Source organism: Brachycentrus maculatus, unplaced genomic scaffold (genome assembly GCF_059751285.1).
Source record: "Brachycentrus maculatus isolate JH-2025_06_01 unplaced genomic scaffold, ASM5975128v1 h1tg000002l, whole genome shotgun sequence".
Classification (NCBI taxonomy): domain Eukaryota; kingdom Metazoa; phylum Arthropoda; class Insecta; order Trichoptera; family Brachycentridae; genus Brachycentrus; species Brachycentrus maculatus.
Window position 1 is genome coordinate 284101 of NW_028280757.1, and position 14885 is coordinate 298985.

Here is a 14885-nt window from a genome sequence, read left to right on the forward strand (position 1 = left end):
AAATATAGAACGTTTATCAGTAATTGGCAGACTGATATTTTTTCATCAATTGACTCGGCGAGTCATTTTGTGGTAATATCTATCCATTTTTAATTAAATTTTTACTTGGTAAATACCACTTCTTCCTTAAATCTATTGTGACACGTGTTTCGATACATTCCGAAATATATATAGATATATATATATATATATATATATATATATATATATATATATATATATATATATATATATATATATATATATATATATATATATATATATATATATATATATATATATATATATATATATATATATATATATATATATATATATATATATATATATATATATATATATATATATATATATATATATATATATATATATATATATATATATATATATATATATATATATATATATATATATATATATATATATATATATATATATATATATATATGTATTTATAAATATATATATATTTTTGAAGTGGCCATGTTTCAGAGAGTAAAAAATTATTGGTACAGTATTGGATTTAATTGTACGTGTGGGTACTAAATATAGTATTTTTAATGAGTATATAATAATAAAGTTTATAAAAGGTACCTAACTTAATTATATGAACATCTTAACTGTGTTGGGTTTTGGTCCCGTGGATAAAGTCGCGGACTCTTGAGTCGGAGTTTCTCGGTTCGGACCTACTCTACCACAATTTGATACCTATTTTTAAATATTGAGCCACTTAAGCTCACAGAAATAGTATGAAATCAAAGTATTTTTGTGAACACTAAAAAAAAAATTATTAAAAAAAAAAAACTTATATTGTATTTAATGCCATGCATATTTTGTATTTCAAAAGCATTGTTAACCTTTCATTTATCGTTCACTTTGTGTAATACCATCTAAAAACTCTACTTTACTTCAGTCTTTAGTTGACATGATGTAGGAATGGTTATTCCGAAACCGGTCGATGTGAAGTAGAGTTTTTACATTGTATTATATAAAGTGAATGACGGATAAAAAGGAGAGTAAATTTATCTAACCTAACAAATTCGAACCTAACCTTACTTGATAAACGTTACCTAATCCATAACCTAAATAAATTATTGGTTATGTTTTTAGTTCTTTTTATTTCACGACATTTTTTCACAATTATATATATATATATAATTTCTCTAACCCTTGCTCGCACCCAATGGTGTATAGAGCACTGCATTGTAAAGTAGCAGTGTAATCTTGATCGTTAAATACACGCTGTAATCAACCCTGCCTTTGAGGTACCAGTCCAGGGTAATATTGAATAAATATTAGAATGAAAAATGAATTATATATTTTTTTATATGACCCCCCTGGGAATTGAAACCGGGACCACCAGCACGCTAGCCAAACACGCTAGCCACTACACTACGAAGGCGGTCAAATATTTTAGTATATTTTAGAAGGTGTTTAACTGGTTAATATTATTATATTAGCACGGTTGTATACATCAAAATTAACACAGATTCCATAACGTGTTATATGTTTTCAGTTATATATTATTTTTCCAATCAATTTGATACATAATTAATCGTTTTATTTTTCAATTTACTGCTTTAATTTTAACATTGTACAGTTTTGATATAGTTATAGCTATATTATATTGAAATAATATAACTGTTTGTTTAGTGAAAAAACGAATTGAATAAACTAATCGCTTGTTATTTCGGTACTACACAAAGCACACTGTTATGTTAATAACATCATTATCGATGAGTTGCGGAAATAGAAAAACAAATTGCAAAGCGCATATCGTCCTATTACCACCATAATTTTTCGAGAAAAATCTATGAGTGACGCAACGCAACGGTGATATATAAACATTAATTTTCAATTGAATAAATATTATCAATTGAAATCATTCAGTTTTTGGTAATCAATTACTAAATAATGATTTTTTACACATTAATCGTAACTTTCTTTATAAAGGATACGAATATTATCTTGATATGGGACACAGGAGTTGCTTAAAGTTGGTCACCTCACCTAAATAAAGTCAGCCAACAAATTATCGTTTTTTTTATTCATTAAAGTTTTACATGGTAAATACCACTATTAAAATTGATATTTAAGAAGCAAATAATATTAATACCATTGGTATTTACCAAGTAAATAGCAGTGGTATTAATCTAATAAAACTTTAATAAAAATGGATAGAATCAATTAATGACAACTTTATTATTATTGTAATGTTTCTTATATTTTTTATTGTTTCGGCATTAACTTTGTGGAATGACATGATTATTCAAATAAAAATTAAATACTTGAATAATCCACTCAATTGAATTTTATTTTTATTTACGACTCGTTTCAAAAACTACAATTGTTTTCATCTTCTGGTACATATTAAAACATAAATTAATTTAATTAACAATTGTCGTTTTCGAAACTAGTCGTAAATAAAAATAAAATTCAATTAAGTGGATTATTCAAGTGTTTAATTTTTATTTAAATAGTAATGTTTCTTTATTGATATGTCGCTCACTCCTTTCAAGAACGTCATAAATCAAAAAACTTGATTTTTCAGGAGAACGTTTTTAAGGTTAAAAATGTAATACAATATGTTAAAAATAAATATCCAGCCACTTATTGAACTTTTTACTGGACAACAGATCTTTTTAGGTAAAACCTGATGGTTTTTTCTCCATTTGAAAAATATTTAGTATATTTAAAAAAATAATTAAACAATACCTTTTCCTCAAAATGCAAAAACAACACTTTCTGCCCTGTAGCGGGTAAATATTATGTTAAAAATATGCCGCTTTTGCTGGGATATAGTACTTTTTCTGGACATTTTGAAAACATGCACAACTGAAAATTGACAATTTTTTATTTATGACGTTCTTGAAAGGAGTGAGCGATGTATGTACTGTGAACTTGTCAATTAGTAACAATGCTCAACTGTGCTTATTAATGTAATTAGTGTTTATATTACGTTATTTTTGTTTTCTTATATATAATTACATGTATATTTTAAATAATGTTATATAATGAACGTCTCGTCACGGGTTCTGCTTAGTGAGGTGTTCTTCAAAAAATATAATTATGTATCGTAAAAAGCAATAAATAAATAAAATAATAATTATATTAAAGAATACAACATATTTGTATTTGATGTATGTAAACTTTTCTTGTAAAAACATTTTAAAATATAAGTATATTGGCATCGGCAAAGATATTAAAATGTAATATAATATTTTGTGTTTCCGAAGAAATAACCGCAGAACGAAATAAAAGCTTTGCGTAACAATATTACTGTCGTTCAGTACACGTCATTAAATAAACTTAAAATATACATTTTAAAATACAGGCAGTAAAAATACACTTCCAGACAAGAATATATATTATTACGAATAGAATGTCGAATTTATTAATAATCGGAATTGTTTTTCGTACTCGGAATGCATATGTACATATCGTAGTCATACAGGAGAAAGTGACCAAGTGCATTGTTTTACAAAAACGTGATCATTGACTATTTGATATCTTACTAGCTTAATATTGCCCTGAAAAAATCCCAAAGGATTTTAAACTTGGAAGTATAATATGATGACCTGTTAAAAATAACTGCATTGATGTTTATTTTCTTGCCAAGCAAAACTGACTTAAATGGCCCTCCTGAACATTTTACGTTTTGGTAGTTGGTCACTTTCTCCTATACGACTACGATATGTATCATGTATAATGTATGTACGGTTATATTCTTGCGTGTCAATGATGTACGCGTAATTTTTCTTATAATAATTTTATTTTAGGTACATTTTATTAACTATTTTTGTTTTGCATTTTATTAACTAACTAACTAACTAACCATCACGCCGCTTCCCCGCAGGGGTAGGCAGAAAGAATAGAACGCCACACCACCCTGTCTTTGCAAACATTCTTCGCCTCTTCCACGTTCATGCATCTCCTCATACATACCCGCCGATTGTTACGACTCCTAACCTGACCACTTTCAAGTATTTGGCATACCTGATCGTGCCATGTTTTTCTCGGTCTTCCTCTGCTCCTTTTTCCACTTACATTCGCCTCATAAATTTATTTTACCGTTCTTTCTTCACTCATTCGTTCTATCTCCATCTGTTTCCATCTCAAAACAAAGACAAGTCAATTTTTCTTTAAATGCAGAAAACCCAATTTCTTCCAGATGACACTTTTATCACAACATAGACAAGTCCAAAGAGAGAGGGTTCGAATATGGAGAGCAAAGTGCATTTTTCTTTTGCAAAAAGCTTTATAATTTAAGGTCGCTTCTGCAATCTACGGAGCTTGGATACCATCTTCAGAGAAGGCTGCGCGGCCGGCCACGGAGCGTGCACTCTAAAGTGCTCCGAGCCATATCTCACGAGAATCCTATCAACACAACACACAACTCGGGATACACTGCACTAACAATACACAGACACCTTCCTAAAAGGTTTTATTTAAAATATAAATATAAAGATTTTTTCTTATAACCCATATATATCTCCAATTATAATAATTATTTTTCATATTCAAAAACACACACTCAAAATGTTGTAAATAAAGGAACTGGTCAAATTATAAACAAAAATAATAAAAATGAAAATGATACTTTCTGGCGTTTCTCGTGTGTGATTTTATAATCCAGGATTCGGACCTCACATACTAATAAAAGAGTTTCTGCTCAATAAAAAGCTTCATTTCATCTCAACAATAGATGTCTCTAGTGAAGTTCTAGTGATTCAAGAACAATGTTTCAAAATTGGATCATATATATATATATATATATATATATATATATATATATATATATATATATATATATATATATATATATATATATATATATATATATATATATATATATTTCTACCTTTACATTAAATTATTTTTTATTTCACAATATAATATGGATATGTACAAGTACAAAAAAAGATCCCACAAAGGCATGGCCTGAGTGTTGGGATACATTATATTTTAGGTTATAGTAAATGGCACTGGCAAGAATACAACAGATATTATCAGCCATAAAATTAGATTAAAACTGCTAACATAAATATATACTCTCACAACATTTTGAGTATGTCCAAATACTTGTTCACAAATCTGGATTATCTCCAATTATGGGAGTTATTTCTCACATTATTTTTTGACATCTCATCAAAGAAGAATATGGAAGTCTGGGCATATACGAGGCTGACGACCGTCATAGGCTGGTTTAAGTGATCACTTTACACAGGTGTAACATTCACCAATTCTACCCATTATTGACAACCACACTACTCAAATTCTTGGAAGTTCTATGTATATGATCCAACTTCGAAACATTGTTCTTGAATCACTAGAACTTCACTAGAGACATCTATTTTTATTGAGTCTTTTCATCTCACATTGGTGAGATGAAAAGACTCAATAAAAAGCTTCTTTGCCTAACCGTCAAAATATTTTGAATTTTGTTAAGTAGATAGTGTTTTAGTATTAACCAGTCTTGATAGAAAAGCTGTTAGCTTCGAAACCGGTAGACATTATAACTAGTTATAATAAAATATTTATAATGATTTTAAAACAAAGTAACATTTAAATTATATAATTGAATGAGTTCACCCTTTTGAAGACTTGCTTTCACTTTTAGTGATTTTGTGTAAAACCAACAATAGGCGACGTTCCGCGAACTCTCAAATAATAATTTTCGACCCCTTAGGACGTCACGATACATCCCTAACTCCTTAGTCCTGACCAGCGCTTGCTAATTATTTAAAAGGAACACGCCTCAATTTATTACATCATGATAGCAAACACTCGTAACAGCGGAATTATAGTCTGCACATGTTAATATGGATAATAACAGTGAAATTAGAGATAGAACGAGGAATTTCTATAGCCACTTTTAGCGTTAGGGCGCTTGTGCACTACACGGAATTTTACTGTCCGGCAGTCCGTTAGCATGAAAAACGGATGATTGGCTTGGATTGGCTTGTGCTTTTGGCCGTCTTTCTTCGGATCAGTGCGCTTTATCGGTGCGGAATCACGGTGCGCGTAAATTCGATCTCGCTAAACTGCCGTAGTCGCTAAAAAACCGGACTGCCGGACGGTAAAATTCCATGTAGTGCACAAGCGCTCTTAGTGTTCTTAATTTTCTTGTTAAAGTAGACATTTAAATATAGTTTGTAAATAAAAATGCTTAAGAATTATAACAAAACACTTGTATATGACCACTTTTTGAGTTTATTAATTGATTTATTCATATATTTTGTATTTTTTGTTCAAATATCAATGTAATAACAAAACACTTGTATAAGACCAGTTTTTAAGTTTATTAATGTAAAAACAACCAGTTTAGAAAACTGCAGATGTTCTGGTCATCAGATGAAAAAAAATTGCATCGAAACACGTGTCACAGTAGATTTTAAGAAATAGTGGTATTTACTGAGTAAAACTTTAATTCAAAATGGATAGATTTTACCACAAAGTGACTGCCGAATCAATTAATTAAAATAATAAAAATAGTTTTAGTATATTTCTGTAAAGATTGGTCGGAACGAGGTTTAATTTTTTTCATTAAGGAAAATATATTTTTCCATCTCAATACACAAGAGTTCAACGTGCTTACAAATAAGCATTGTTATCCCATATAAAAATGGCCGATAATTTGGTTTTATATTGAATAAAATTGGTAGTAAAACTGAGATTGTATAAAAGACGGGTATTGTAAAACATTCACGGATAGAAGTTGGTTATTAGATACACGTACCAATAAAACTTACAACTAGAATGGATTTATTATCTAAGATCTGTTTAGTATTATAGTGCTCAATAATGTGATTATTTAATTACGTTTTATGTTCTCAAGACTGCATTGTGATATTATATTTCATATTAAGTAACTGTCTTACTAACCATCACGCCGCTTCGCCGCAGGGGTAGGCAGAGACAATGGAACGCCAGACCACTCGGTTTTGCATACATTCTTCGCCTTTCTTGCATCTCCTTTTACATACCCACCGATTATTTCGAGTACTGAACACGCCAAGTTTTTTTTGGTCTTCCTCTGAGTCTATATCTGTGGTGACACGGAATTGGTCTAACTTTTCGATGGCGAAACCCTTTTAAAACATAAAATATTTTACGGAGCCCTAAAACAAGCAAAAACTTAGCTTTATGTTCATTATTTAAATATAAACATTTAATTAAAATCATAAAGAAATAGTTACATCCCTACTGACTTATATAACAGTAAACAAAAGTAATTAACACATGCTATGGTAACGTACAAAGAACTACAAGATTCAAAACACAGACCTACAAGTTTTTTTTAACACATACTACTAATAGACTTTGACTATTATGCAACAAATTTGAACAACCTAGTTCCATTATCCACAAAGTCACTAAAAATATAAATGAAATAAAAATATTCATTCAAAAATGGATAATGGAAGTGAGAAGATCTGAAGTAGATCGCATCATTCTGCTATGTCGTATATGATTGCATGTCATAAACAATTTTGTTTCATTATAATTTTATAAATAAATAATGTTAAATGTGTCCTCGCCACGGGAAAACTCAGTGAGGGCACATTATTGTTACCTACTTTAAACTATGTATATGATGAAGTATTTTTTTTGTTTTGAAATAATACAATAAACACTAATTCATACAAGGTGAATAGCTTTATCTGCAGTTTTTAATCATAGAATTATGTAGATTTATTATGCTACTTGTGGCAACGAAGCCCTAGCAGAGATCTTGCGGACCTTCAGGGTTACGCGGAGCACATTTTGAGAACCACTGATGTATAGGTTTCACCAGGTTCTACGCTAATTCAACATAATGAATTTAAGTCAATTAAAACGCAGCGAGTAAAAAACGACAGGTTTGATTAATGACAATTCCTACTTATTTTTACATTCCCTGCCTCCAGACGTTCATACCGAGTAAGGCATAATTGAACATTCCTGTTGAAGAAACCTCTAAGTCCCTACAGAATCAGTTTGTTTTTATGACTTAAGAATAGACCTATGTGCATAACAAACTTTTTAAATTGTCTTATGAAAACAAACTTGATTTTGTGTCATAGCTTTAAATAACTATTCTAACACAATTTACCTATTTTGAATTAAAATTTTACTTGTTAAATACCAATATTTCTTAAAATCCAAAGTGATACATGTTTCAATGCATTCCGAATCATTTTCAAGCACAGTGTTTGAAAATGATGCTGAATGCACCGAAACGCGTGTCACGTTAGACTTTAAGAAAAAGTGATATTTACCAAATAAAACTTAAATGAAACATGGATAGATATGTCACAAAGTGACTGCCGAATCAATTAATGAAATCGTTCTCCCGACTGCTTAAAATATTTAAGTATTCTTTTCAAATCTGGGCTTAATAATTAACACATTTCTTTGTTGTTTTTAGTACCTACCTTCTCTTGAAAAAATAACACTAATATTTTAATACAAATTATTTGGGAAGCTGTTATTTTTTCAACGTTACTTTTTGAATTAGTCGATTCGGATACTATTGTAGTTACTTTTTTCTCGGTTTGTATTATTTTTTATAGCTCAAGTTTTTGAAATACCTGACATATTCCCTTTATTTCTTCAAGCTAAAGTGTTTGAAATACAAGTTTTTGATATAGTGACCACATTGTCAAAAATACCAGGATCTAAAAATACCCAACACACAATCAAATCTGTGCAATGATTGGCGTGATTAGCTTCAAATAATCGAATAAAAATCCGAATCAAGTAACAACTTCTTTCGAAGAAGTCGTTATTTAATTCGTTCCCAAATCAATGATATATGATATTGTTTTATTATTTTAATAACGGTTCATGATGTACCTGCCGAATTGTGAAGTCGTAATACAGGCAGACGGGAGGAAACAATGTAAGATGTAAAAATACATGTTGAAGGTTCCATATCGCTCAAGTTTTTTTAGATCATTACCGGTTCCACAAGCTCTATGGCATCGAATGTGCTACCGCCACCGGTTCCAGCCCCAAACAGGGTGACGACAACTTGTCAATAACGATTCTACTGTTAATAATGTATTTTAAAATATCAATTAACACCACACGACGTTTTTGTAATTGAAAGAAAACTCGCAACATTACACCGTTTAATTATTAATAAAAAAACACTTGTATGAGAAAAGAAAAAAAAATGGTTTGTTATTGTAAAAATTACTAAAAAAGTGATAAGTCTTCATCCAGCCTATGACAGTCCTGTCCATACTCATAAACATTCATATTCTTCTTCATTTATATTACGCTATCTTTGCAGATTACACAGTTATCTATTGTATATGAATAAAAATTCAAATTTAAATGAAATAATAATAATAAAACACTTGAACAAGACTTCTTATTGAGCTTGTTAATGTAAACATGACTTTAATTAAAATGGAAAATCACAAAGTTAGTGCTTCAAATATAAATTATATAAACATGACCAGTTTCGAGAACGACAGATGTTCTCATCAATAAGCAAAAATATAAACTTAGTTTATACGTTTCTTAAATCTAGAATTAATAAATTAAGTTTCATACTTTTTAAAAGTTTTAAAAAAACAATTAAATAAAAATGACTAACCACAAAGTAAATGCTTTAAATACTAACAAAAAAGAGAACATTTTTAATCTATATTTTATTTTTATATTAAATATAAATAATATTCTTTGCCATAAACACCCAGTTACGTATTACGATCATTTTAGACACATTCATATAAGTGGTAGCCATGAAAATAATTTGTTTTAATAATAAATACGTTTATAAATAATTATAATAATAAAAATCCAAATTTGGGCAACCCTGTTATTGAAAGCTTCCGAACAAATTGATTTCGATCGCTGAGATCGATAATGAATAATGATTTACAACACATTAACGGTGTAACTAGTAATGTTCCGTTGATGATATCGTCCTGTTTATTTAATGCTAGCTAATTAGTGTTATGAGACGTCTCCTGCCGCGATGGTCAAAGGTTAACAGATGTTATCAACTTGTATATTCAATTCTCGTTAATTAAAATACAGTAAAACCTCGATATAACGGACCAATATGGGGGATGGGGCGTCCGTTAAAGCCGAAAGCCCACTACATAAAACAGGTTTAAAACAAATCAAAAAAACTTATTTTGAAAATCTGATTAATTTATAGAAAGTTTTAAATAAAATTGTAGACTGTCCCTTGTTTTTGCAAATGATAAATATTTACGTCCCAACCAGAAACACGAGATATTCATCATATATTTTATTGTAATAACAGCCGGATAGTGTCTGGATTCAATACTCCTATACACCAAATGCAAAACCGCTGCAATGATTTCGCGGACCATATCGATATCTGGAATATGTCACTTCCTAACTATAAAGCAATAATAATTACAATATTTCCGGCTAATGCATAATTCCTTGTTTTCTTATATTATCATCCTTGTTCAGATAAATTCTTTTCGAACCAATCATATTCTTAAAAAGAGAAAACATATTATTTTATCATAAAGTATTTCAAACCCTTATCCGCACCCCGATGGTGCATAGGGCACTGCATCATATAAACGCAGTGTTATCTTGATCGTTAACACATGAAGGAAAGGTGATCAGCCCTTCGCTTCAGGTACCAGTCCAGGGTAATATGTTATGAATATTAGAGTTAAAAAATCACTTATATTTATTTGACCCCCCTGGGAATCGAACCCGGGACCTCCAGAACGGTGGCCGAGTGTGCTGACCATTACACTACGGAGGCAGACGAGTATACGTAGTATATTTTTATATTATTTTCATAAAGTATACATGCAATATATTATGTACAAATTGGCTAAGACCGTTAATAAAGAAAAAATAATAAATATTCTATTTAGATATAAATAAACAATACAAAACACAATCAAAATTGTATTTATTGTCTTCGGACACTCGTCGTGAAGTGACGTTGCTGTTTGATATCGACGCGCTTGCTTTCGATAATTCTGCTTTCAAAAAGTAATCAAGCTTCGTTCGAACTTTTAAAGTTAGATTTTTTTTAAATAATCAACTCTACAAAATTTAAAAAAAAAATGTTTACATGCGACGACACTTGAATTTAAGCATGTATTCATATTTCAAAAAGGACGGTTTCATTTTTTACATTTGACCAGATTTTTTATCCGTTATATGCGAAATTCGTTATATTAAGATCCATTATATCGAGGTTTTACTGTCCTGCAATATGTTAATATACAAGACTCGCTATAACTATAGAAATTAACTATCGAAAACTTTTGCAAGATATCTATGTTTGGTACATAGGGAATTATATTCATCGTTTACAGTGTGCACATATGAGTTCGATCAATGTTATAAAATTGATCAATTTATCTAGGAGTTCCGAAAATTTGAGAAGCGTGGTTGTCAATCGTGGATAAAATGGTGAATGTTGCGCTTGTGTAAAGTGATCACTTAACCAGTTTATGACAGGTCATATGCCCTGTAAATATCCAGTCTTCCATATTCTTCTTCATCTATTTTGAGATGTCAGTACATTATTACTATCGTTCAAAAGGTAAAAATATATTTCAATATTATTTTCATTGCTTAAGGGGACCACCGGAGAGGTCGTATGTCTGTTAACGGACGATTATTTTAAAGAATGTATATTGGATATTTTTTTATTCTTTAGAATATACGTATATTAAAAACAGATTTTTTAACTCTTTGCCTTTCAATAAGTCTTTTTTTCAACACAAAAACGTTTTTTAAGAAAAAAATCAACTAATTAAAATGTTACCTGGATTTAGAGAAAATAAAGTTGCGACTTAACGAATACTGGGCCTAAACGAAAGTTGAATAGGATTATGGTTTTATTCGTCGATGAAGAGACGAGATATTAATTATTTTTCTATTTCATATACCAAAGATTAATTTTGAAAAGGTCCATTCAGATAAATCTATATTCACGACTAGATTGCGTAAAAGGATTAATCGTTATCAAAAATCATTTTACAAGAGTGATGAATGACTATCGCAAAGTCATTTAGAAGTCGAATACAACTAATATCTAATTATAACTTAATTGTTATAATCTTGAAATACCTTTATTTAAAAAATAACGGCTAAAATTAAAATATAACGGTATTCGTTATCATGATTTTTTTGGTCTAAAAAGTTACGGTTATACATATTTCACAAAATCACGTTTTTATTTTTTTAATAAATTTCAGATTACACCACAAGATATCTATATAACATGTAACTTTGTAGAAATTTATATTTGTGAATTTTGTATTATTAATTTGTATCATTTGTATTTTATTTAGAATTCGTCATTTAGACAAAATACAAATGATACATACTCTCAATATTATTAATATTTAAAGCATTTACTTTGTGGTTAGTCATTTTTACGTATATTTTTTTTTTTACAAAAATGTTAATAATATTAGTATATAACCACTCACCGAAATTTTTATGTCTACAGGTTTCGAGACCCGTCTCTTCGTCAGGACAATCACTACAACAGCATTGTTTGCATGCTGTGGTAGTGATTGTCCTGACGAAGAGACGGGTACGTCTCGAAATCGGTAGACATAAAAATCTCGGTGAGTGGTTATATACTAACATTATTAATATTTTAGTAAAAAAATTAATTAGTACAAATAATACAAATTATTAATACAAAATTCACAAATACAAAGTATATAGAAATAATAGAAATAAGTTAGAAATAATAATAAAATAATGTGATTTTGTGAAATATAACCGTAATTTTTTAGACCAAAAAAAATCTTGAAAACGAAAACCGTTATTATATTTAAAATTTTGCCGTTATATTTTTCATAAAGGCACATCAAGATTATAACAATTTGGTTATAATTAGATATTTATTAGGTGAATTAGAATTCTAAATGACAAATTCTGATAAAAATATCTGGATTAAAAAAATGTTGCATATTGTTAATTCCTAATGATTTCAGAGCTGGCCTGAAAAATGCATACTCAGGTATTTGCATCGTATATCTATATTGATTCAAGGGAAGATATTATTACACATATGTACGATAAGAAGTAAGTTTCACATTCTTAATGCAAGTTTGCATCTGTGTTAGCCGTATGTTTGGGTCACACTTGTGAAATCATTATTTTAAATTTCCTAGTAGATGGAAATGGAGTAATTTTTACAGTGCTAATATAAAAACAAAGTTTGCAAAATAAATTTAGAATAAAATTGCAATATATTAAGAAATATAAACGTCGTTCATGATAACCTCAAAAATAAAATATGTAAATGGATTTGTCTAGATTTGATACTATTGTAAATGTCACATTTCTAGGTTGTATCTACTTCCTACCTATATATATTTTTTGTAGGTATGGACTCGATACAACCTACATATGTGACATTTAGTGTCAAATATTTTTGTATGCGCAAATTTCAATTTATAGGGAAAATCAAATTATTAAATATTCTTTCAATCTTATAATAATAATCCCTTACCGCACCCCAATGGTGCATAGGGCACTGCTTCATATAAACGCAGTGTTATCTCGATCGATTACACATGAAGGAAAGGTGATCAGCCCTCCACTTCAGGTACCAGTCCAGTGTAATATTGAATAAATATTAGAGTGAAAAAATCATTTATATTTATTAAACCCCCCTGGGAATCGAACCCGGGACCTCCAGAACGGTAGGCGAGCATGCTGACCATTACACTACGGAGGCGGACATATAAATCTTACGTGACATAAAATTACCAATTATGTCATTTGTTTTAAATGCAATGAAACCACTTTTCAATGTGTATAAATAATTTAATTTTTATTTTAAAATTAATTTGTGTTTTATTCAACAAACAGCATACTCTTTAAAAAAATACTAAAATAAATAAATAATTTAATAAACTTTAAATGTTTAGTTTCTAGTTTTCAACGCCATCGACTATTATCTGCATCCAATATTGCATATGACATTGCATCATATTGATGCAATGTTAAGAAGATCGTTAATTATATGAAGGCAAGACAATCAGTCCTGCGCTTCAGGTACCAGTCCAGAGTAATATTAAATAAATATGAGAGTGAAAAAAAAACACATATTTATTTTTGAAAGCCCTTGGTCTGGAATTGAGCCTGGGACCTCCAGCATGGTAGCTAAATGCGCTAATCATAGGGAATATGAAGGTGGACTAAAAAATTCAATGTAATATATTTACACACTTACATGTACAAATTTAAATGTTTGTCACCTTTATGATCAAGATAATATCTTTATCATAAAAGTTTTTGTTGAAATCGCTGATTCGTTGATTTTGACCACTCTACTACATAATATTATAATTTATTTGGAAACATTTCTTAGCTCTTTCAATTATAAAACATTAAACGTTGAATATCAGTTTGTTAATCGCGTAATTTGAAAAAAAAAACATATTGAGAATTGTAAGGAAAAACAAAAATTACCTTGATTGTTTTTCCCTTATATCAAGATGGTTGTAGGTCTCCTCAAAATATCCTGATGGTACAATATCCTTCAAACTCTTAACACCACAAAACAAATCACTTTTTACTGTTTCTTTTTGTTTTCACTTATGTGTTTTTAAACACAGAATTCGACAAAATTATTTTTAAAAAGAACAAATAACAACGTTTTCATTTCATGAAATTTCAGTCGTATTTTCACTTTTTAAATTTAAGTTTTACTTGTTAAATACCACAATTTCTTAAAATACATTGTGCCACGTGTTTCAAAGTACATTTTCAAACGTATTTTTACTGTCAATTATTTTCAGAACACAAGTATTACACAATGATTTATTTTTGTAAATATTAGATCGCGTAAAACGTGTGGGGTCGAGTTTTATCGCTCGCGCACACGTCTGCCCTGCGAGACAGACGCACGTGGA

The 14885-nt window shown here is 29.4% G+C and overlaps 1 protein-coding gene across 2 annotated transcripts in view; it reads right to left on the bottom strand.

Moving 5' to 3' along the window:
• Positions 1 to 14866, bottom strand: part of LOC148314035 (unconventional myosin-Va-like) — a 192246-nt gene extending 177380 nt beyond the window's left edge. For both annotated transcript variants that reach the window (XM_088278334.1, XM_088278265.1), the window contains exon 1: positions 14443 to 14866. The gene's annotated coding sequence lies outside the window, so the exon portion shown is untranslated. The remainder of the gene's footprint in view (positions 1 to 14442) is intronic.
• Positions 14867 to 14885: the final 19 nt, after the last annotated feature.